Consider the following 26,461-nt stretch of genomic DNA (forward strand, 5'->3'; position numbering starts at 1 on the left):
CATCTACGATGATACCGGATTTTGTCACAATTATCGTCATAGAAGTGTCATATGTAGGACAGAAAAAAAATTCGTTCGGCCAAAAATGTCACGGATGTGTCTTTTTTTGTAGTGTATGCTTGTGTTCTTGATCTGTAATCCATTGGTCTGGTGAAGCTGGCCGCTCCTGCACAATGCCATTTCCTGTCGTCTTAACTATGAACAATGCCTATTATGTTAATGCTATTTTAAACCCTGTCTCTTTATTTCTGACAAAGAAATGAGATGAATTGACAGCGCTGATGCTTATACGTTCAAAACCTGTTATCTACCTACTTCTTTCTCTTTCAGGGTGACAACACTGCTGCTAGGAAGAACTGCCACAATGATAGTGAGATGAACCCATTGTTTGTCCCTCTAACACATATTCCAGAGGACAAGGCAAAACATATTGAGGGTAGGGATACAACCACGAAGCCAAATCATGATGTAGTGTCAAACTTACTCAGTGACACAAGCTCGATGAAGTCGCCACCTGAATCTGTTCGACTTCTTCAGTCTGAAATTCAAGCAGAAATACATGCTTCCGCTGAAATACGACTGGAACTACAATCTCTATGCAAGATTAACCGTAAGTACAGGACGTTTATTGATGCTATGTAGCTTAATTTGGTGGATATGAGCGCCAAAGAAGCGCAGTCTCATCAGGTTGCTAAGCTGCTTGCGCTGCAGCTGCTGGGCCGGGCTAACCTTTCTTGAACTGTGTTGAAGTGTTGTCGGTTCTGTATATTATTTTGTCCGCCTGTTAACTTCCACGGGTGGCGACCTGCCCAGTTTATGTAATCTGCTGTCTGGTTGCCCTTTATTATCACTGGCGGCAAACTTTGATGCCGTGGGGATGTAATATGTTGTAATTTCTTTTTTTTGAGGATCATATGCTGTAATTTCTTTGTTGTATAGTCTAGGTTTATTCTTGGTCGGTATGCTGTAATTTAGGCTGGAAGGTTCAGTGGATCTCAGTGTTGTCGGTCTTCAGGGCGGCCCGTTACTCATATGGGGCAAAACGTGGGCCTATAATCATCTTGGGCCATTAGCAGTTCTAAATCTTATGGTTGTTTCCCGCCTTTAACAGGCCGAGTAAAGTTCTGGCCAGCTGGGCCAGAGAATACAATGGGCTTTTAACAGGCTAAAACCTAGATTGGGCTAGCGTTGAGCCGAAAAATTCACGGGCCAATACAGGCCGAAACTGCCTAAGGCCCATGTTTGGACCAAATAGGACAAGCAGTTAACAGGCCAAAATATATCTCGGGCCCATTTGGCCTAGTAAAATTATGGGCTTTAAGCAGGCCGGTATCCACGCGGGCCATAGGCCCAAAAGTGTCACGGGCCATTATCAGATGGGCTGTAAGCAGGCCGGATTCAACGCGGGCTGTAATTAGGCCCAGCTGTTACACGGGCCATTAACAGGCCGATAGGCCAGTTGGGCTGAAATTTATCCACGAAGACTACAGGCCATTAAGAGGCCTAAAGTTACTTCGGACAAGAAATAGCCCTGTTTTTGCATGGGCCGTTAAATGGCCTAAAGTTAAACCGGGCCAACAACGTCCCAGATACTCCACGGGGCGCTAACAGGACGAAACTATTATCGGGCCGAACTGGTAAACGGGCAATTAACAGGCTGAAATACAAACTTGTCTTAGAATGGGCCCAAAGGTACAATGGCCTGTTTTTTTGAAGGTTAGGACAGTAGGAAAGGCTCCTACTGCTTGTATATTACCTCAGCTCAAAAGTTTTTGTTACATATACACAGTATGGGGGGAGAGAGGGGGGAGGGAAGCAGCTACATAATCAACTTACAAGGTGGAGGTATTTTCCTTAACAAGGATCCCCCTATGGGTTCCTCTATAGGCAGGATCAGTGTATAGATGACAAAGTATAGTGGCCTGTTAACGGGCCTGATCCGATATGGGCCGTAATTTGGCCCAAAACTTGGCAGGCTGTGAACGGGCCTGATTTGATATGGGCCTCAATTTGACCCAAAACATGGCAGGCTGTTAACGGGCCAGCCCACTAGTGTCTGAAAAAACATGGTGGGCCTTTAGCTGGGCCGGCCTTTTCATCAGAATGGGCCTCTATAAGGCTGTCCACGTGTCGACGTATAATAGGCGCCTCCTGTCCAATGAGTGGATGACATCTGTCCCAACGAGGAGCTGACACGTGGTTCCGTCGGCCAATGAGAATTTTACACGTGGAAAATCCCCATTGGTCCGGGCTGTTAACGGGTTATCGGATCCAAAACCAGACCCGATAGCTTAACGGCGAGCCATTACGGTCGATGCCACATGTCGGTCACCCTTGACGAAAGCACTTCTATGATGCGCGATTTATCGTCATGGAAGCGGACACTTCCGTGATGATAATTTTGGTAATGTCATGGAACACTTCTACGACAGCACAGGTATGACTATCTTGATTCTGTCATAAATTCTTCATGGATGTACATGCATGACAGAAAACGTGACCTACTGTGACAAACACGTATCATCACGGAAGTGTCTTTTTTTTGTAGTGGAGGAGGCGGTGCTTGGCTCTTTGAATCTTCAGGGAGCAGCCGGCCCTGATGTCTTGAAGCGCCATGGGGGCCGATGAGGCTACCCGTGGCCAATTACTCCGACAGTAGTCCCCGAAGCTAATGGGGCGCAGTGGCTGAAAAGGCGAGAAGCCTCGGTAGCTTCCTACTCCGAGTGGTTGGCAATCATGCTCCGTCCGTCTTCTGAGGCGCAGACAGCTAGGAGTCGGCCGGGACCGGGCGGGCCACCGGGTGTTTTCAAAATGTCTTGGCGGGAGCTGGGTGGCGCGCCAGCCTGGCGCCAGGCCTGCCGCCTGCTGCCCGCGCGCCACTTGGTGTAAACCAACCGGGCCGGCCTGCCAGCCCACGCGTGCGACGGGACGTTGCCGCAGGCTGGGGCCCGCCACTACCGGGCCTCGACACACGCGCGCGACGGGACGTTGCCGCAGGCTGTGGCCCGCCACTACCGGGCCTCGACACACGCGCGGATCCGGTGCGGCCGAGGCAGACGGTTAGAATTTCGTGGCACAATAACTACACGTTGTTACTGCGCAGTTAATGCGGGGGCGTGGCGTCGTGGGCGCAGTTAATCCCACGCCCCCACGTTCTCGCCCCCTCGGCTTCGCCGCCTGGGGCTATAAGTAGGGGGAGGAGGGGGGCGGCAGACGCGCGCGTGCCCTCCTCGCCCTTCGCCATCTCTTTCTTCCTTCCTTTCCTCACTGCTGCGCCGCCCTGCCTTTCGCCGAAACGCCACTGCAGCTCATCACCACAGAGCCTTTCTCCTCCGCGGCGCTGCCGTTCTCCTGCGGGTCCGCCCATCTCTTGCCGCGCCGCACCTCCATCGAGCTCCAAGCTCTCATGGCGCGCGACAAGGCGAATTTCGGCGCCTGGGACGGCTCCAATGTCCACCAGGACCACCTCGACTTCCTCCGCAACACGCGACGGTTACCCGGCGCAGGCTACGTAGAGGTACGCATCCCGCCGGCGAAAGAGATCTCGCCGGCACCGAAACACGGCGAGCGCGTCATCTTTCGGTCACACTTTCTTCGTGGCTTCGGCCTGCCGGCTAGCGGCTTTCTCCGCTCCTTCCTCCAATTCTACCAGCTCCAGCTCCAGCCTCACCACCTCACACCAAACAAGGTGGTGTTGCTGTTGGCCTTCGTTACGCTCTGCGAAGGCTAGCTCGGCATTCTCCCCACCCTCGAGCTCCATTGCGAGTTCTTCTACACTAAGCTTGGGGTTGCCGCCAAGGACACGCCGGCTCAGTGCGGAGCATTCGTCGCCGTACGACGCCCAGGAGCCGGGAACTGCTTCCCGCCCATCAGCTTGACACAGTCGGTCAAGCTATGGCAAAAATCTTATTTTTATGTCAAGAACGCCCACCCGACGGCCTACTTCGTCAACTTGCTGGCTTATACAGCCGGCCCCCCAGCCGAGCCTCCCACCAACTGGACCTTCAAGTCGAAGGCGCTATCGGCCGCCTCCACTGCCGCCATCACCCGGCTCAAGGTGATGGTGGAGTCGGAGGGTCTCCAGTGGTCGGATCTTCTGACCGCCTTTGTGGTGCGCCGGGTTCTCCCTCTCTAGGGCCGGCGTCATCTGATCAGTCAGATGAGTGGGCACCGAGACCCATGCCGGCTGAGCACCAAAGAGATGCCGAGCGCGGAATTGGCCCGGATGGTGAACTATATCTTGAACTGCAAGCTCTCGGAGGCAGAGTGGTGCTTCGGCAAGCTGTCGTATTCTCGCACGAGTCCGCCGCCTGCAATAAGTCTCTAACTTTCTTTCCTCCTGACCTGTCGGGTTCTGCTTTATCGTCTGATCAGTTTGTTATGATGCAGATCTCCATGACCTAGGCTGCGGCCGACGCATTGGAGCAGGACCATGAGTACCTCTCGGACCGAGCGGTGAGCGACGCGGACGACCCTGACTTGGGGGCAGCTGCCTTAGAAGAGGACGACGCCACAGGCGGCGGTGGCGGAGCAGGCGGCTCCGGAGGAGGAGGCGGCCTCGACGACTGGCCGGATGACGACGAGGAGGTCGAACCGCGCTGTCCGCCGGCTGCCAACAAGGCGGGCGCAAGCACCTCAGCTGCGCCATCTGCACCAGGCGGCACTTCAAAGCGCCGAGCCGGTGCGCTGCTGTTCGGCAGCTAGCCGAAGAAGGCCAAGAGCACGGCCGCGGCGACCAGGCAGGAGGAAGCCACCGTGAAGGCAGCCCGGTTCCAGAGGGCCCCGAAGCAGCCACCGACGGTGTCCGCGTAAGAGCACATCTTTCTTTGTCTTTTCCATGTGTTTTTCGCAAACCCTTTCTGAATTCTTCTTGTCTTGTGTGAACAGAGCCCCGCTCTCCCTTGAGCGGTCGACCTCCGCCTCCATCGTCGGGGGGATGGAGGGCTCCACCAGCAACCGCCGCATAGACCCGCTCACCGACCTCCAGGAGGCGACGGAGAAGAACGCGCGGGAGGCGCGCGAGGAGAAGGAGAGGGCGGAGCAGGCGAAGGCGGACGCGGCCAACGTGGCGCAGGAGGAGGTGGACGCGGCGGCCAAGGCCCAGGCCGACGCCGCGGCCAAAGCCCGGGAGGAGGAGGCGATCAAGGACCAGGCCAACGCGACTGCCAAGGCGCAAGAAGGGGCAGTCGCGGTGTAACGCCCACGATGCGGCCATATCTCCCACGTGTCGAGGCACGACTTAGAGGCATAACCGCATTGTGGTATTGTCGCAAGAAGGGTTATCTTCACACAATCCCATGTAATGAACAAGAATGGGATAACGGGAGTTGGCTTACAATCGCCAGTTCACACAATACATAAATATAATTCATACATCATCCAAAAATCCACACATAGACCGACTACGGTCAAATCCAGATGAAAATAAGATAACCCCAAATGCTAGATCCCCGATCGTCCCAACTGGGCTCCACTAATGATCATCAGGAAAAGAAACATAGTAACGACCACGTTCCTCATCGAACTCCCACTTGAGCTCGGTTGCGTCATCTGCACTGGCATCGTCGGCACCTGCAACTGTTTTGGTCGAATCTGTAAGTCACGAGGACTCAGCAATCTCACACCCGCGAGATCAAGACTATTTAAGCTTATAGGAAAAGGATGGTGTAATGAGGTGGAGCTGCAGCAGGCACTAAGCATATATGGTGGCTAACATACGCAAGTGAGAGCGAGAAGAGAAGCAACGCAACGGTCGCGAAGCTAGAAATGATCAAGAAGTGATCCTGAAACTACTTACGTTCATGCATAACTCAAACCGTGTTCACTTCCCGGAATCCTCCGAGAAGAGAGCATCACGGCTACACACACAGTTGATGTATTTTAATTAAGTCAAGTGACAAGTTCTCTACAACCGGACATTAACAAATTCCCATCTGCCTCATAACCGCGGGCACGGCTTTCGAAAGATAATACCCTGCAGGGGTGTCCCAACTTAGCCCATCATAAGCTCTCACGGTCAACGAGGGATAAACCTTCTCCCAGGAAGACACGATCAGTCTCGGAATCCCGGTTTACAAGACATTTCGACAATGGTAAAACAAGACCAGCAAGACCACCCGCTGTGCCGACAAATCCCGATAGGAGCTGCACATATCTCGTTCTCAGGGCACATCGGATAAGCTAAGCGTACAGGTACCAACGTAACCCAAGTTGCCAAGGGACGGTCCCGCACGGTGCTCTAGTTTGGACCAACACTCGGAGGAGCACTGGCCCGGGGGTTAAAATAAAGATGACCCTCGGGCTCACGAAAACCCAAGGGAAAAAGGCTTAGGTGGCAAATGGTAAAACCAAGGTTGGGCCTTGCTGGAGGAGTTTTATTCAAAGTAAACTGTCAAGGGGGTCCCATAAATCACCCAACCGCGTAAGGAACGCAAACTCAAGGAACATAATACCGGTATGACGGAAACTAGGGCGGCAAGAGTGGACCAAATCACCAGGCATAAGGCCGAGCCTTCCACCCTTTACCAAATATATAGATGCATTAATTAAATAAGAGATATTGTGATATTCCAAAATATCCATGTTCCAACATGGAACCAACTTCAACTTCACCTGCATCTAGCAACGCTATAAGAAGGGCTGAGCAAAAGCGGTAACTTAGCCAAACAACGGTTTGCTAGGAAAGGATGGTTAGAGGCTTGACATGGCAATATGGGAGGCATGATATAGCAAGTGGTAGGTAGCACAGCATGGCAATAGAACGAATAACTAGCAAAGCAAAGATAGAAGTGATTTCGAGGGTATGGTCATCTTGCCTGCAAGGTTCTCAGAGTTGTCGAAAGCATTATCCTCGTAAGCGTACTCAACAGGTTCCTCGTTCATGAACGCGTCTCCCGGCTCTACCCAAAGCAAGAACACAAGCAATGGAACCACTATCAAACACGGTGCAATGCACGAGCAACATGATGCAATACATGCATGATATGCGAGATGTGATATGCAATGCTTATGCGTGCTCTGAAGGAAAAATGATGAACAAGGCAGTAACTTGACAATCCAAGCATGCCACTGGAAAGATGAGATGATTTCGGTCGAAATCGATATAAAGATCACCGGAAACGGATGCACGGTTTGCAAATGGCAAGCAAAACAAGAATGACACGATTTTGCGATTAACAACATGATAGCACTTAGAATACATCAAGTAACTATGCTACAGCACTTCAACATAGCAACAAAGCATATGGCAGTAATCTACAGCAGATGATTGACAAAAGATGCACACTGAGCTACGGCTAGATCACAACATAACAGGTTCAAACAAGCATGGAAAAAGTGCAAAAGATATCAGGTTCACAGACTTAGTGAAATTACTGGACATGGCAGAAACAACATCAGGTAGCAATGTTCAGAGCAAGCAATCAACATGCTACAGGAACTTAACATGGCAAAGCAAGGCATGGCAGTAATCTACTAAATGCATACGACAAAAGTCCCTTACTGACCATAAGCCAAAAAGGACAAGAATATATGATGGCAACCATGTAAACATACCAAGTTTCGTTAACAGGTTACAGACTTGGCAGAAAACATCGTATGGCAGAAACAGTATTATGAGGGCATCTTGGTGAGCTTGATGCACTCACCACAAAGCAATGCATGACAAAACAAGCATACCTACAGCAATATGGCATGTTTATGAAGCTATCCATGGCAAGAGCAAAGTCATAGCATGTATGGATCAACTACGACAACCTTGGCAAAATTGAATAACATGTAAACAATCTGCCAGGAATATTTTATAGCAAAAGTAGAGCAAGATTGAGACATGCTATGGCACTCCATAATTGCAAACAAGGGCATTAATGGATAAAGCACAACTATATGTACAAAACATCCTTACTGAACATCACCAAAAGCAGCATGGATCTCTCTGTAGCCACATGGATACATAGCAACAAAATAACAGCAGTCACAGACTTGGTAAAATTACTGTCCCTGAAATCAGGAACATCACGAAGCCTAGTTTGCATGCTTGTGCTAGTCAACACAGAGACCACAAAAATACATGGCATACACCTCTGTATATATGGCATGGCAGACATCAAAACACATGTAGAGCTCATGCTCATAAGATGCACACATCAATAGCAACAAAAATAACAAATCCTCAAGTTCTCATAAGTAACAGCAGGTAACAGCATATAGCACTCTTGCACCAGAGATTTGGGCATCAAGATGGACTCAAATGAACATGGCATAATGGAACAAAATGAAGAGGCATCTCGAGACGGACATTTAAATATATTACACGCACGAAACGGAGCTATATGCAGAGAGTTATGATGCAATGAACAGGAGCATATCATGTAAATACTTTAGGACTTGGAGAAAATCGAGGGGAGGGGAGAAAGAAGTCAACGCACTGTGGATCCAGATCGGATCGGGTCGCCAGACTTCGGGCTCGCCGGAGAAAGGGACGGCGCGGCGGCTGGCGTCGGAGGACCTCGGGAGGAGGCGGAGGAGAGGAACCGCGGGAGGAGCTCGGGGAGACGGGCACAGGACCGCGGGCGGCGGCGTCGTCCTCGGGCGCGGCCGGCGGCGACGGGCGGGACGACGAGGCGGCGGACGGCGTCGGCGGCGAGGCCTGAGGTAGCGGCGGGCGGAGGCGAAGACGAAGAGGCGGCGGGCGCGCGGGCGGAGCCGGGCCGGGGAGGGCCCGACGCGGGCCTCGCGGGCTCGCGCGGTGGAGGCGGTCGTGGCGCCGACGTGGCGGCCTCCGGTTTGCCGGGCGCGGCGGCGGGGATTTGTCCAGCGGGAGTGGACGCGTCCGGTGGCGGCGGGGTTAGGGTTTGGACTGCGAGAAAATTCGGATGGGGACGCATATATAGGTAGAGGGAGCTAGGAGGCTCCAAATGGAGTGGGGCTTTCGTCCACACGATCGTGATCGAACGACCGAGAGCATGGAGGTGAGTTTGCTGGGTTAGTGGGCTGTTTTGGAGGGTGTTGGCTGCAACACAAAAGAGGCTTTTGCAGTTACCCGGTTAACCGTTGGAGTACCAAACGACCTCCAAATGGAACGAAACTTGACAGGTGGTCTACCGGTGGTATACCAAGGCCACTTGGCAAGACTCGGTCCATTCCGAGAACGTTCAACACCCGCTCACTAAACAAAACAAGAGGGGTGCGCCGGAGGAGGTGAGAGTGCCGGATTGCAAAACAGACAACGGGGAAAATGTTCGGATAAATGAGACAAACACGTATGCAAATGAGATGCGCATGATGACATGATATGAGATGCATGACATGAACAAAATGCAAAACGAAAAACAAAACCCGACCACGAAGGGAATATCATAGCACATAGCCGAAAATGGCAAGATTTGGAGTTACAAATATGGAAAGTTACATCCGGGGTGTTACAACACTCCACCACTACGAGAGGATCTCGTCCCGAGATCTAGGATGGCACCGGAGGGAAAACGGAAGAGGAAAAGGTAAAACAAAGTTGCTTCTTTAATAAACGAGTGAAACCAACGAACCTTGAGAGGTTAAACAATTTTTTAGAAAAGAATACAACGGAGATGAACGAGATTACAAACACTCCATTAGAAAAGGAGAACAAGGAACATTATGAGAACCTTGTGGGTTGAAAGACATGAAACCAGGGCTTAACGCACCAAAAGAATATGAAACCACACCGATATAACGGGATAGCCAAGGAACAAGAATGACATAATTTTGACAGCACTCGGTTGAAAAAGAGAAGGAAACTTGATAAGATGAAAAGAAATTGAAGAGGTGACACCACACTCCGGTTAAATGGATAAGCAAGGAAGAAGATGATCTTGACAAAACGAGAAGATGGGTCGAAGAGAGCGATATCACAATGCCTCCGGTAGAAATGAAAGAATGCAATGAAAAGAACGGAGAAAAACGGAGTTGTTGGAAAACCAACAACGAAAAGAATAAGCTTGGAGTGGACTTATGGAAACATCTCAACATTATGAGGTGACAAACGGCCACTAAAGGAAGCCATTGATTTGAGTGAGAGCACCAAGGCGATGAAAAACTTCTTTCACCAAGCGGATAGGAGAAAACTTGGATCATTGATAAGCACCACAATAGCAACATTCCTTAGGGAAGGCTTCAGGTGAAATATAACCCAAGATAACTCCAATGAAGAAACGATGGGTTTAAATATCTCATTCTTGATAACTTATGAATCATGAAACATGAAGAAAAATTATCAAGAATGACATAACACCACCTCAAAAGATAAGAGAGAAAGAATTGCACTTTGGAATGCAGGAAGAAAATATTTGAGCTCTTCCAACAAGAATCTTGAGAACACTTCGAGAATGAATTAAATCCTTGATGAACCACCATGAAAAAAAAACTCCATGAAGAACTCCGGTAATAAAAGGATGATAGAAAGAAAGAGAAGTTGAAAACACCAGGTGAAGCCTTGCAGTGATAAGATGAAGCTTTGAAATGATATAACCGAGAAAACTTGGAACTCCGGAAAGAAAGATGAACAAATGAAATCAAGAATTTTGATGAACCTCCGGAATAAGGAATTGAATTTACTCGATGAAACAAGAATAAGAATTACATTATGCTCATCCTTCACCAATTAATTGATGACAAGCAATGGATTTGTCATACTACTTATTCTCGTAGAAAGGATTAAGATAGATATGGCGCAAACTTGGGAAGGTCTTGATGGAACCACCGGTAGGATTGAAAATGAACGAAGAAAAGATAAAGAAACATCGGGAAGAATTAGAAAATGAACAAAGATACTTGAGACGATTTAGATACCAGTGAACGGAGATATCCCGAGCTGACTAGATAATACTTGAATGATGCACTGGAAGAATTCGAGAACGAGAGCTGCAAGCTGAGAATGAATAATTTTGAGATGATGAGTTCCAGAGAATCAAACTAAAAAGACTCCTGAATTGCTCCGGATGGGTGAAAAGAATTCTCAGACTCAAAACAATTATGAGAGGACGGCAACAAGTTAGAACCACGCATCTTTGAGAGAACGGATTAGATTGAAGAGGAGCTCTTCTTCGGTCTTCAAATGTTGAGAATGATGACGAGAAACACCACCATGAATTGTTGAGATACTCCGGTATGAAAATAAGAAAGGTTGAACCAACAATGAAAAGAATTTGGAAGATCTTGGAAAAAGACATCTGACTGATGATAACTCATTCTTACGTCAAACTTTGAAATGAATTTGGGAATAGCTCCGGGAAAATTAGAAGAGTCAGGTAAGATCCTGGGAAAAGACCTGTGGGTTAGGGCCCACTCAACAGATACACCGGCATGAGAAAGCATTTGAAAGGAGGAAATGAATATGACCAACATTGAAGGCTTGAATTTAGTCCACTGGAGAAGAAAGAGAACGAATAATGATGAAGTTAAGGCTCCATTAGTATCTTCCTGAGAATCATCGGATAAGAACATTGAGAGAAAAGAATGAAGAGACTTCGCATCAATAAAAAGGATACTAGAATTAAGAAATATGAGTCCTTGAAGAAAGGGTGGGAGGGCGGGAAAAAAACACAACTTGGGGCAGATGGAATAAACACCGTTGAGAAAACTTAGAATTGATCTTGCGAATGTTGGGATGACTGGATGCACTTGAAGAGAAGCACGCCGGTTGGAAAGAATTGGGATGACAATCTCGATGATCAAGAAGGATTGGTATTCACATAGAAGTATGAGAACACTGCTTAGGAAAGGTAGGGAATCAACACCTGACAATGAAGCAACTCGAATACCACAACTTAAAACAAAACAAAGGATTGGCTCACAGAATAAGCCAGAACAAACATATGATAGAGATTTCGTCCGAAGTTTTCATGGTGGGGCCCACACAGGCTCAATCGTACAACACCATCATGTACAAGGCAGTGCACATGACATACGAAGCGTCCCCGAGTCGGCATTGCCAAGGACTCTTTAAGACACTACGAGACCACTGTAAAACCAACCATGGAAAGGCGGACCACTAGACGTCGAACCCCAATCTCATATCATGCGTCTGTCGGAAAGATATCCTAGGAGCTACTTGAATTCCCACTTATAAACTCCCGAAACTTTCTCGTTATGCAATCTGGTGTTGGGGATACAGGGGACACAAAATATATCACCCAAACTAGCAATCCCTAGATCCAGCTGTATCCATCCGTCAACACATAACCAAGAAACCTTCGGAAATCGTGTACCTCAACCTTCGAAAAGCATCCATTATACGAGTTATGGCAATACTCCCGAACTCCCGCCCCAGTACTGGGTGGCGTCGAGGTGATCTCACCAACAACTGCATAAAAGAGATTTCGATGTCGGCGAAACTCAGGTATTCCAGAACTGCAACGATAAAATTGTGACGACAACACCTCGGAGCTCAACTCCCCGGGACACTGCCACAACCCCTAAATGTCAGGAGGCACCAAGAACAATGTTCTCGTCACAAAACCATCGAAACGATTCCAAGATACCCGCGTGATCCTAAATTTTTTTTTAGTGAAATTTGAGGAGAGAAGAGTCAAAACTTCTACGTCAGGAGGCCTCAGCAGAGCGACGAAGGGACTGAGGAGTAAAAAGAATCCTACTCTTCGATATATATAATCCTAAGACTCAAAACATTTTTGTTCTAGACTCAACAACGCCAGCGATTCGATCAAGCAGGGGGCTCCTAAGTCGGGGATGGCTCTGATTACCAACTTGTAACGCCCACGATGCGGTTATATCTCCCACGTGTCGAGGCACGACTTAGAGGCATAATCGCATTGTGGTATTGTCGCAAGAAGGGTTATCTTCACACAATCCCATGTAATGAACAAGAATGGGATAACGAGAGTTGGCTTACAATCGCCACTTCACACAATACATAAATATAATTCATACATCATCCAAAAATCCACACATAGACCGACTACGGTCAAATCCAGATGAAAATAAGATAACCCCAAATGCTAGATCCCTGATCGTCCCAACTGGGCTCCACTACTGATCATCAGGAAAAGAAACATAGTAACGACCACGTTCCTCATCGAACTCCCACTTGAGCTCGGTTGCGTCAGCTGCACTGGCATCGTCGGCACCTGCAACTGTTTTGGTAGAATATGTGAGTCAGGAGGACTCAGCAATCTCACACCCGCGAGATCAAGACTATTTAAGCTTATAGGAAAAGGATGGTGTAATGAGGTGGAGCTGCAGCAGGCACTAAGCATATATGGTGGCTAACATACGCAAGTGAGAGCGAGAAGAGAAGCAACGCAACGGTCGCGAAGCTAGAAATGATCAAGAAGTGATCCTGAAACTACTTACGTTCATGCATAACTCAAACCGTGTTCACTTCCCGGACTCCGCCGAGAAGAGACCATCACGGCTACACACACGGTTGATGTATTTTAATTAAGTCAAGTGACAAGGTCTCGACAACCGGACATTAACAAATTCCCATCTACCTCATAACCGCGGGCACGACTTTCGAAAGATAATACCCTGCAGGGGTGTCCCAACTTAGCCCATCATAAGCTCTCACGGTCAACGAAGGATAAACCTTCTCCCAGGAAGACCCGATCAGTCTCGGAAGCCCGGTTTACAAGACATTTCGACAATGGTAAAACAATACCAGCAAGACCACCCGCTGTGCCGACAAATCCCGATAGGAGCTGCACATATCTCGTTCTCAGGGCACATCGCATAAGCTAAGCGTACAGGTACCAACGTAACCCAAGTTGCCAAGGGACGGTCCCGCACGGTGCTCTAGTTTGGACCAACACCCAGAGGAGCACTGGCCCGGGGGTTAAAATAAAGATGACCCTCGGGCTCGCGAAAACCCAAGGGGAAAAGGCTTAGGTGGCAAATGGTAAAACCAAGGTTGGGCCTTGCTGGAGGAGTTTTATTCAAAGCAAACTGTCAAGGGGATCCCATAAATCACCCAACCGCGTAAGGAACGCAAACTCAAGGAACATAATATCGGTATGACGGAAACTAGGGCGGCAAGAGTGGAACAAATCACCAGGCATAAGGCCGAGCCTTCCATCCTTTACCAAATATATTGATGCATTAATTAAATAAGAGATATTGTGATATTCCAAAGTATCCATGTTCCAACATGGAACCAACTTCAACTTCACCTGCATCTAGCAACGCTATAAGAAGGGCTGAGCAAAAGCGGTAACTTAGCCAAACAACGGTTTGCTAGGAAAGGATGGTTAGAGGCTTGACATGGCAATATGGGAGGCATGATATAGCAAGTGGTAGGTAGCGCAGAATGGCAATAGAACGAATAACTAGCAAAGCAAAGATAGAAGTGATTTCGAGGGTATGGTCATCTTGCCTGCAAGGTTCTCAGAGTTGTCGAAAGCTTGATCCTCGTAAGCGTACTCAACAGGTTCCTCGTTCATGAACTCGTCTCCTGGCTCTACCCAAAGCAAGAACACAAGCAATGGAACCACTATCAAACACGGTGCAATGCACGAGCAACATGATGCAATACATGCATGATATGCGAGATGTGATATGCAATGCTTATGCGTGCTCCGGAGGAAAAATGATGAACAAGGCAGTAACTTGGCAAACCAAGCATGCCACTGGAAAGATGAGATGATTTCGGTCGAAATCGATATAAAGATCACCGGAAACGGATGCACGGTTTGCAAATGGCAAGCAAAACAAGAATGACACGATTCTGCGACTAACAGCATGATAGCACTTAGAATACATCAAGTAACTATGCTACAGCACTTCAACATAGCAACAAAGCATATGGCAGTAATCTACAGGAGATGCTTGACAAAAGATGAACACTGAGCTATGGCTAGATCACAACATAACAGGTTCAAACAAGCATGGAAAAAGTGCAAAAGATATCAGGTTCACAGACTGAAATTACTGGACATGGCAGAAACAACATCAGGTAGCAATGTTCAGAGCAAGCAATCAACATGCTACGGGAACTTAACATGGCAAAACAAGGCATGTTAGTAATCTACTAAATGCATACGACAAAAGTCCCTTAATGACCATAAGCCAAAAAGGAAAAGAATATATGATGGAAACCATGTAAACATACCAAGTTTCGTTAACAGGTTACAGACTTAGCAGAAAACAGAGTATGGCAGAAACAGTATTATGAGGGCATCTTGGTGAGCTTGATGCACACACCACAAAGCAATTCATGACAAAACAAGCATACCTACAGCAATATGGCATGTTTATGAAGCTATCCATGGCAAGAGCAAAGTCATAGCATGTATGGATCAACTACGACAACCTTGGCAAAATGGAATAACATGTAAACAATCTGCCAGGAATATTTTATAGCAAAAGTAGAGCAAGATTGAGACATGCTATGACACTACATAATTGGAAACAAGGGCATGAATGTATAGAGCACAACTATATGTACAAAACATCCTTACTGAACATCACCAAAAGCAGCATGGATCTCTCTGTAGCCACATGGATACATAATAACAAAATAACAGCAGTCACAGACTTGGTAAAATTACTAAGTCCCTGAAATCAGGAACATCACGAAGCCTAGTTTGCATGCTTGTGCTAGTCACCACAGAGACCACAAAAATACATGGCATACACCTCTGTAAAGATGGCATGGCATACATCAAAACACATGTAGAGCTCATGCTCATAAGATGCACACATCAATAGTAACAAAAATAACAAATCCTCAAGTTCTGATAAGTAACAGCAGGTAACAGCATATAGCACTCTTGCACCAGAGATTTGGGCATCAATAGGACTCAAATGAACATGGCATAATGCAACGAAATGAAGAGCATCTCGAGACGAACATTTAGATATATTACACGCACGAAACGGAGCTATATGCAGAGAGTTATGATGCAATGAACAGGAGCATGTCATGTAAATACTTTAGGACATGGAGAAAATCGAGGGGAGGGTAGAAAGAAGTCAACGCACTGTGGATCCAGATTGGATCGGGTCGCCGGACTTCGGGCTCGCCGGAGAAAGGGACGGCGCGGCGGCCGGCGTCGGAGGACCTCGGGAGGAGGCGGAGGAGAGGAGCCGCTGGAGGTGCTTGAGGAGACGGGCATGGGACCGCGGGCGGCGGCGTCGTCCTCGGGCGCGGCCGGCGGCGACGGGCGGGACGACGAGGCGGCGGACGGCGTCGGCGGCGAGGCCTGAGGCAGCGGCGGGCGGAGGCGAAGACGAAGAGGCGGCGGGGCGCGCGGGCGGAGCCGGGCCGGGGAGGGCCCGACGCGGGCCTCGCGGGCTCGCGCGGTGGAGGCTGTCAGGGCGCCGACGGGCGGCTTCCGGTTCGCCGGGCGCGGCGGCGGGGATTTGTCCGGCGGGAGTGGACGCGTCCAGTGGCGGCGGGGTTAGGGTTTGGACTGCGAGAAAATTCTGATGGGGACACATATATATAGGTAGAGGGAGCTAGGAGGCTCCAAATGGAGTGCGGTTTTCGCCCACACGATCGTGATCGAACGACCGAGAGCATGGAGATGAGTTTGCTGGGTTAGTGGGCTGTTTTGGAGGGTGTTGGGCTGCAACACAAAAGAGGCTTTCGCGGTTACCCGGTTAACCGTTGGAGTACCAAACGACCTCCAAATGGAACGAAACTTGACAAGTGGTCTACCGGTGGTATACCAAGGCCACTTGGCAAGACTCGGTCCATTCCGAGAACTTTCAACACCCGCTCACTAAACGAAACAAGAGGGGTGCGCCGGAGGAGGTGGGAGTGCCGGATTGCAAAACGGACAACGGGGAAAATGTTCGGATGCATGAGACGAACACGTATGCAAATCAGATGCGCATGATGACATGATATGAGATGCATGACATGAACAAAATGCAAAATGAAAAAAAAACCCGACCACGGAGGGAATATCATAGCACATAGCCGAAAATGGCAAGAGTTGGAGTTACAAATATGGAAAGTTACATCCGGGGGCCACTAGTGCTGTCCCGCGGGAGTGGACGTCTGGAGGCGGGACCGGCGTCCTGAACAAGGCTGCACAGGAAGTGCACTCCCTGCTTCAGGCCCAAGCCGACGCCCTCCAGAACTACACGAAGACATTCTTGGCGTCGCGATCCGCCGCCCGGGTACGCTCCTTGTGCTTTGCTTCCAATTTTTGCAATCTTCCGTGGGGGTGCGCCAGCGCACCTACTGGGTGTAACCCCCGAGTTCCGGGCCGGCTGCTGAGCAGGCGGCTCGGAACTTAAAGGTAAGTTCCAAGTGGTGACCCTTTCTTTTCTTCTGTTGATTCTGTTGTAGGATTACCACAACATTCGTGCGGCCTCCTACAACTCCCAATTCCAGGAGCTGGCCAAGCGGACCGCCGAGCTGACTGACAGCCGGAGTAAGTACTCCATTCTTCATTCTCGCGGGGGCGCGCCAGCGCACCTGCGGGGTGTAGCCCCCGAGATTCGGGCCGACTACTGAGCAGTCGGGTCGGATCTTCCGGCGACCTCTTTCTCTTTTTCCTTTGTTGAATTGCTCAATCCTTCACGGGGGCGCGTCAGCGCACCCGCCGGGTGTAGCCCCCGAGATTCGGGCCGACTGCTGAGCAGTCGGGTCGGATCTTCCGGCAACTACTTCTTACTTTGTTGGTTTGCTGATCTCTTCTCTCTCTTGTCTTCCACAGGAGCCAACGCCATCTTACGGAAGCAATTGGGCGAGGCTCAGACCGTGCTGTGCTCCAAGGAGGAGGAGGGCAGCAGGGTGGAACAGGAGCGTGACCGCCTGGCCAAATAGCTGGCTGACCAGGCGGCCGAGCACCAGGCGGAGCTACAGAAGCTCAAGGAGGCAGAGGAGCTCTCCAGGCCGAGTTCGAGACTCATCGCTCGAACTGGGTTGACAAGGAGAAGGCCCTGTCGGCCAGCTACGGCGAGATCGAGGACATGCTCGATGGTAAGTTGCTCTTTTCCTTCTTTTGCCTGCCAGTTTGTCCTGCAAGCCGGCCTCTGACTTCTCACTTCTTTCTTCTTTCCTTCAGCAGAGTATTTCCCTGGCTACCTCGTTGCCGCCAGCCAAGCCGTCGAGGCTCATCGCGACGAGCGGAGGCTGGCTGGCGCGACAATCGCGCCCAACGCCCCTCGGACCATTGCCGAGCAGATGCTCGCCATCGAGGCCCGTCTTCAGCCGGCGCACCGGGCTCTCCGCCGCCTTCAGCGCGCTGGTGCTCAAGTGGTTTCCGCCAATTGGCCGGGTACTCCCATTCTGCGCACCGTCAGCCGGACCTCCGACTGGTTGGAGGTGGCCATCGGCCGTATCGAGGCATGGAAGGGCTCCCCCGCCCGAGCCTTGGAGTTCGTCAAGGGGTAGTACCCTGGGCTGAACCTGGACCAGCTGGCCACTCTCCATGCTGAAGGCGGCGAGGAACTAGATGCGGTGGCGTCCGAGCTCTATCACCGCGCCGCGGCGATCGCCGAGTACACGGACACCATTGTCTTCCTCCCCGAGCTAGACGAAGCGGGCGCCGAGGTGCCGCCCAACTGGTTCGGGCTGAACCCGGAAGGCGGCGAGGACTCGGTGGACGCGATCTCCTCCAGCGATGAAGGCGAGGAAGAGGATGATGAGGATGAGGACGGCGAAGACAATGCGCCGGATGGTGGAGACGACAGCCAGCCTCAGCCTGACCAAGTCTCAACCTATGGATGGAGCGCCGGCGAGCTGACTGCTGCCGATGCTGACCAGGCCGAGACCAACCAGACGGCCGTTCCACCGCCCGGAGCCTCGACCTCCGCCACTACAAGAAATCTGTTAATCCATGACAGATTTATACCGTCACACATAAGCACATAACGGTCATCGAAGGGCACCCATGACGGATTTAAAATCCGTCATGTATGTCGCGTCATAATTTGACCACCACACATTTCATGACGGATAAGTGAACCGTCACAAATCTATGACGGTCTTTGACTGTCACCGATCTCTGGCAGGTAACGACGTTAACTTGCATGCCATGTCATCATCTGACATGGCAACTGGCAAGGATCTGACGTGGCGGCCTTTAGAGTTACCAGCCCACTTTCAATTCTGGGCCTTCAAGTAATCGACCCAATTAGGATGTTGGCCCACAAATTTTAGTTGTGTAACAATGTTATCATTGGCCCTATTATTTTGGGCAGCCCAATAGCATTTGAACCAATTCGGATTAAAAAAATAAAACCAATCTTGATTAAGAGTACGCCAATCATACCAATCACAAATTAAGCATCATTAAGGTCACATTAAGACAACAATTAGAACATCACAAGAACAATGCAGAACCATAACAGCCTATGTCAAAATTACAGAAAACGTCAGATGAGACATTACAGAAATCTCAATACAATATATGTTTAAGGCCAGCAAGCCATGTGTTGTCCTCGCCAAGATCAATGCCAATGATATTTCAATCACACACGATCTCCAATACTCAATTGTGGCGAACCTTCAAACCAAAGGTCAAAGATGTTAGTGAAAATAATGGACACGTGCTATGTATTTGAACAAAACAAGCAAGTTTCGAATTATTGAAATCGTAGAAATTATACTCAAATACAGCATACACTTGGTATAAAAGAGTGCCATTGTCAAAGGATTTTCTATGAATGAAATAGACCAGTGAACTGTTGTGACTTGTGAATGAGATAGAAAGGGAGATCATAAAAGCCTGCAGCTTGTCAAACATATATCACAGCTTAATGTTTTGTTGTGTGTGTCTGAGTGGCAAAAGAAAAGACAAAAGGCAGAAAACAGAAAAATGAAACTACTAAATACCACTAGCTTCAAAACAACTTTTAGCGCACCAATAAATCCACGAGAATCTACTATCACCAGCACAACAACTTCATACATCACTATTGAGCTGACGTTACAATCATGCCCATTGTGGGAATTCCTACATTCTAAACAAATGGAGTTTGAAACGACAAACCACTTACATGTTATCTGCTAGTATTAGCAAAAATAAGACCAGCTACATAATTCAAGTGGACTAAATGCATCAGCATGCCATCCTTAAGCAGAGAGCTACAGACCGACCAATAGGCTTCCCTGTTCTTCACGTTGAACAATTTGGCTATTTGTGCACTGATAATGAATAGAGACATTTTCTAAAGATGTACATGTTTAAGAAACAAGATTTCTCGTGACATTATATAAGTTAATCGTAGCTAATTGGATTTTACTTAAGGGAATAGATCAGCACTCCTTGATTACTATGAATACAAAATCAAAATATCTAGGTGTAGAAGACATCATCTCAAACTATGTCGCTCTCATCTTGAAAGATAATGGTTCCCGAAATTCATTGAGCTGGTATTATCTAAATTTATTGGTTGCATGGTTCAACAATGAATTTCGTGATTTACTAAAACAAAGCATAATTTCCCAAAATACCACTGAGATATACAGTATACTCTAGGCATGTTGTTTCTTTAGAACAAGGAGGTACATTCAGTAAGCTACGGTGGACTACAACTGTTCCAAAATGATAACAAAGAACAGAAATACAAAATTAGGTAGCATAATTTCAATCCTAAGGTAGTTTCTCGACAATAATTCAAGTCATCCCTTCTGTACTAAACATGGGGATCTAATAATGCAGCTTAATTCAAAATATGTATCAACCAATAGCGTAATTCTGATCCAATGGTAATTTACGAATCTAATACTACAGTAAAGCTATGTTCAATCTGAAACAGCGGAATATAATACTAAGGTAGCATCGCAACTTAATTCAAGGCATCGATTCTCAAGTATCTAATTTGAGAACCTAACATAGCAAAACAAATCTCAAAACAGAGAATAGACATGCAGATATGAACTAATAAATCTCAGAAAAAAGGGACTGCATGACAGATTCGACGACACATACATCTGATTATATTATTCAAATAATCATAGGTCCAACCCCAACTATCATATTGTGTGCATATGAAAAAGAGCAAGGACGATGCGTACTAGAAGAAATTCTAGATTGATGCACGTACAGAAGACGGTGTTGGTGGAGTTCGTTGCGACCTGGTTCCTGGCGGCGTCGCTGGTGGTGGAGACGTAGGAGGGCGTGGTGCAGTTGCCATGGTGGCCTGGTCGTTGCCCATGATGTCGACATGCTGCCACACGCCAACGCAGGAGTAGGTCATCCCGAGGTCGATGCCGATCGACGGACCAACGCCCTTGGTCATCTCCTCCTCTGCTCTCTTTTGGGTTCGCTGGAAGATGGGAGGAGCGCTCAATCTCGCGCGAGCTCTCCTGTTGAACTCAAAACCGCACGCCTGCCGTAGGCCGCGCCTGGGTTCGGTGGATCCTAGTTGGGCGCCGGTGCTGGCTGACGGAGTCGCGCCCCAGTGAGGTCGCGTTGTACCTCACGCCCTCCTCTGGCCGGAGCAGTCGCCCGCGCCTTGCTCTGCTGCCTACTGTCGACGGAGGAGAAGGTGGGGAGGAGAAAGGCTCGGGATCCCGGCGCATCTCGATAGATCCGGCCGCTGGCTCGGCGGATCCAGCAGGGGCGGCGGGGCGCCGTCCTTTTCGCGACTAGATCTGCTGAGCATGGATTAGCGCCGGAAGGGAGCGGAGTTGGGCGTGGCGGTGCTACTCTCGATGCAGCCTCCGGAAGCCTCGATCTGAAGATGAATCGGGGGAGGTGGGACGGCAGAGATCACGGGAGGTGAGATAGAAGACGGAGCACAGGGGAGGGAGGGGCTTCGTTCCTCTCGATGGAAGAGCAGCCGGCGGCGGCTTGGGTTGGAGGAAGAAAGGGGAGAGAGAGAGGGGTGACTGTGCCTGCCGTTGGATCCAGGGGCGATGGACGGTGGTTATACACGATCCGTGGGAGGGTGGTATGAACCAATCAGAAAGCAGCTTGGACGCCATATAGGATATAACACATCAGCAGGAGACATCCGTGATGGTCTGAATAGTTTATATAAGAAAAAATTTAGACCGGGCTAGGCCCAGCTGGCCAATCTGTGACAGTTTCTAGGAACGTCAACAGAAATCCGTTATGGATTAACAGGTTTCTTGTAGTGCGCTGACCCTTCTGATCCGGCTGCTCCTCCTCTGGCCTAGGCGGCCAAATTATCGTTCTTTCATGTTTTGTAATCTCTTTGAACAAATTTGTTAGACTTGCGCAGTTCCACCTGCTAGGGGTGTATTCAAACTCTGTTGAATGCTGGCCATGGGCCCTTTGCTGTAAAAATTGTCTTTTGCCGATTTCCGACTTGTTTTGCTTTTCTACTCTTTTGGTTTTTCCTTTGCCACGTTCCCTTGGCTGTCGTCTTGCCAGCCGGACAGCTGCTCTGCGGTCTGTGGCTGGGTCAAGTACTTGCTTATTTTGGGAGGTAAGTACTTTAGCCGTTGGCAGAGTGTAGCAAGTTTAGTTAGAAACCAGTCGACCGGCTGCTCAGCAGTCGGCCGGCGAGGCGAGGAGCCGGCTCGGCCTATTAAAATTCTTTAGTCCTTAGCCATTTTTCGCGAGGGCACCATTTCCTACCTTTAACTCTTGCTGGCCGGACAGTCGTTCTGCGAGCTGCGGCTTGTGGCAAGAGAGGGCTTAGGTGCCGGCACACTACTTGCCCGACTGCCAGTAGCATTCCCATAGTACAAGGCGGTAAGCCCCCGGGCTGACTGGTCGAACCCGGTGCCAGGCAGAAAAAATAACGCATTCATAGGCATGGAACTTATCATATAGATAAAAGGGTAGCCCCCGAGTGCTCCTCGAGGGTCCTGATGTCTTAGTGCTTAATACAAAAGGTAGTGTGGCACATACTGAATCAACTGTAAAATCTTCGAAGGAGATTTGCGTTCCATGGGCGCTCCGACTCCTTGCCCGAATCGTCTCTCTTGCGTGCTCTGGGCTTCTGTGCATCGATGAGGTAGTAGGAGTCATTTCCCAATGCCTTGCTGATGATGAAGGGGCCTTCCCAAGGGGTTGATGAGGTAGTAGGAGTCGTTCGCTCGATCAGCCAGAGCACAAGGTCTCCCTCTTGGAAGGATTTTGGCTTGACCTTCCGACTGTGGTAGCGGCGTAGACTCTGCTGGTAGATGGTGGACCAGCTGAGTTCCAACAGTCGGCCCTCTTCCAGCAGATCGACACCGTCTTCTCATGCTTCCTTTGCCTCCGCTTCCGTGTACATGGTGACGGAGGTGAGTCAAACTCAATGTCAGTTGGGATGACAGCCTCGGCACCGTACACGAGGAAGAATGGAGTGAAGCCGGTTGATTTGGTCGGAGTGGTGCAGAGGCTCCAAAGGACGGTCGACATCTCGTCAATCCAGCAGCCGGCCGACCGCTCCAGAGGCTCGACTAGTCGGGGTTGATGACGGAGAGGATGAGGCCATTTGCTCGCTCGACTTGGCCATTTGACTGCGGATGGGCAACAGACGCTAAGTCCAGTCAGATGCCCTACGTCGCGTAGAAACGGGCCAAGGCTCCCTTGGCAAAATTCGTGTCGTTGTCGGTGATGATGCTGTGTGGTACACCGTACCGGGTGGTGACATCTGCAATGAAGGTCACAGCAGTCGGACCATTCAACTTCTTGATTGGCTTTGCTTCAATCCACTTGGTGAATTTGTCCATAGCGACTAGCAGATGAGTCATGCCGCCGCGTGCTGTCTTGAATGGTCCCACCATGTCCAACCCCCAGACGGCAAAAGGCCAAGCTAGGGGGATGGTCTTGAGTGCAGAGGCCGGGAGATGCTACTGGGAGCTGAACTTCTGACACCCTTTGCAATGCTTGACCAACTCCTTGGCATCTTCCAAAGCAGTCGGCCAGAAAAAACTATGGCGGAAGGCCTTGGCAACAAGGGATCTGGAGGCCGCGTGGTGGCCGCACTCGCCTTGGTGGCTATCTTTGAGGATTGCTTAGCCTTTCTCTGATTCTACACAGCGCTGGAAAACTCCAGTCACGCTGCGCCTGACAAGCTCTTTGTTTACTATCGTGTAGGCTCCTGCTCGGCGCTGCACTTGCCAGGCCGAGATCTCATCGGTCGGCAGCTCTCTGTTCACCAGAAACTTGAGGATGGCTTGCACCCATGATGGTGCTTGAATTTCTTCTACTGCCACTACGGCCACTTGTACGAGGGCGGTTGGGTTGGGAGGTGGCGGGTTGGAATCGATTACCGCTTGCTGCGTTGCTGAAGTCCCCGGGCTGACTGCTGCAGCCCCCGGGCCCATTGGTGAAGTCCCCTGGCCGGGTTGTGAAGTCCCCGGGCCGGGTGCGACTGTCGCAGCCCCTGCGCCGCCTGCTGAAGTACCTGAGCCGGCTTCTTCAGCCCCCGAGTCGTATCCGACTGCTTCGGGAGGAGCCGGCACAAAGATGGACTCAGATTCTGGAGAAGGCTTGATCGACGGCTTGCGGAGGCACTGAAGGGAAACGCCGGCTGGTATTGCTTGACGGGTGGAGCCGATCCGTGCCAAGGCGCCTTCCTGCTCGTTGTCGTTTCATGGCACGTGAAGGAACTCACACACCCTTCAAAGTATCCGCTGAGTTGCTGGATGAGGAAACGGTAGCTCGCCATGTTTGCATCCTTGGCGTCCCAGTCACTAGACGACTGTTGGACCACCAAGTCGGAGTCGCCGTAGCATAGGATCCGGCGGATGCCGATCTCTTTGGCCAACTGGAGGCCGTGTATTAGTGCTTCATACTTGACTACATTGTTGGAGGCGGCGAAATGGATTTGCAATGTGTATCTGAGCTTGTCGCCTTTGGGGGAGGTCAGAACAATGCTGGCTCCCAAGCTGGTGCACATCTTCGAGCCATCAAAATGCATTCGCCAATGAGTGGAGTCCGGAGCTGGCGGCAGGTACTGGGTCTTGGCCCAGTCGACAAGGAAGTTGGCTAGTGCTTGGGACTTGATGGCGGTGCGCGGCTGGTAGAAGATGGTGTAGGGGGCCAACTCGATGGCCCATTTGGCCACCCGGCCAGATGCATCTCTGTTGCCAATGATCTCGGCAAGTGGGGTAGTGCAGACAATCGTGATTGGGTGCTCTTGAAAGTATGGCTTCAGCTTCTTGGCGGCAAAGTGCACGCCGTAACACATCTTCTGGTAGTGAGGGTAGTTCTGCTTCGAGGTTGACAGCACCTTGCTCAAATAGTACACAGGCCTCTGGACCGGCTATGGTCTGCCGTCTTCTGGGCGCTCTACCACAATAACTGTGCTGACCACCCGGCTGGTGGTGGCGATGTAGAGGTACATGGGCTCTTTAGCAGTCGGAGCCGCCAGGACAGGCGGCGTGGTCAACATCTTTTTCAACTAGAGAAAAGCTTCATCCGCCTTGTCATTCCACTCGAAATGAGTGGCCTTCTTCATGAGCTGGTACAGGGGAAGAGCCTTCTTGCCCAGCCGACCGATGAAGCGGCTGATGGATGCCAAACAGCCAGTGAACTTCTGGACGTCTCTCAGTGGGGTGGGCTTCTCCATCCTCTCGATGGCCTTGATCTTCACAGGGTTGCACTCGATGCCACGCTCTGAGACCAGGAAGCCAAGGAGCTAGCCGGCTGGTACTCCAAAGACGCATTTCTCTGGGTTGAGCTTGATCTGAAACCAGCGCAGATTTTCAAAGGTTTCCTTGAGATCTTCCAAGAGGGTACCGCGCTTCTCCGTATTCACCACAATATCGTCTACATAGACGTGGGCATTTCTGCCGAGCTGCTTGAGGAGACACTTCTGCATGCAACACTGGAATGTGGCACCGGCATTTCTCAAGCCAAATGTCATGGTCAGGTAGCAGAAGGCTCCGAATGGTGTGATGAAGGCGGTCTTCAGGCGGTCTGCCGGGTTCAACTTGATCTGGTGGTAACCTGAGTAGGCATCCAAGAAACTCAATAGCTCGCATCCGGCTGTAGAGTCTATCACTTGGTCGATCCATGGCAAGGCAAACGGATCCTTGGGGCAGGCTTTGTTGAGACTGGTGTAATCAATGCACATGCGCCACTTGTTGTTCTTCTTCAGTAGAAGGACTGGGGTGGCAAGCCATTATGGGAAGAAAACTTCCATGATAAAGCGGCTGCCAACAGGCGGGCGATCTCTTCTCCAATAATTCTTCTCTTCTCCTCCAACAGTCGGCGGAGGGGCTGTCTGACTGGTTTAGCGTCTGCTCTGACATGTAGCTTGTGCTCGGCGCAATCCGCCGGAACACCCGGCATGTCTTTGGGAGACCATGCAAAGATGTCCCGATTCTCACAGAGGAAATTGACGAGCTCGCTTTCCTATTTGCTGTCAAGGTTGGCACCTATGACAGCGTGCCTCTCCGGGTGCTCAGGGTCCAAGGGGATATTCTTTGTTTCTTTGGCCAGCTTGAAGGAGCCCTCAGTCTCTGACTCTTTGGATTCTGGTGACAGGCCCGGCTGCTTGCCGGCCATGGCCACCACCCGTTCTAGGAGCTTCTTCTCGGCAGCAATCACGAGGGACTCTGTAACGCCCACGATGCGGCTATATCTCCCACGTGTCGAGG

At 50.0% G+C, this 26,461-nt stretch overlaps 1 long non-coding RNA gene across 1 annotated transcript; it reads right to left on the minus strand.

Annotated features, from left to right (window-relative positions):
* Positions 1-19,217: 19,217 nt before the first annotated feature.
* LOC109741420 (uncharacterized) lies at positions 19,218-21,896 on the minus strand. Its single transcript, XR_002227598.4, has 2 exons — positions 20,998-21,896; positions 19,218-19,454 (listed from the first exon to the last, which is right to left on the minus strand). It is a non-coding gene; the product is annotated as an uncharacterized lncRNA (long non-coding RNA).
* Between the last annotated feature and the right edge of the window lie 4,565 nt (positions 21,897-26,461).

This window comes from Aegilops tauschii, chromosome 5 (genome assembly GCF_002575655.3).
Source record: "Aegilops tauschii subsp. strangulata cultivar AL8/78 chromosome 5, Aet v6.0, whole genome shotgun sequence".
Taxonomy (NCBI): domain Eukaryota; kingdom Viridiplantae; phylum Streptophyta; class Magnoliopsida; order Poales; family Poaceae; genus Aegilops; species Aegilops tauschii.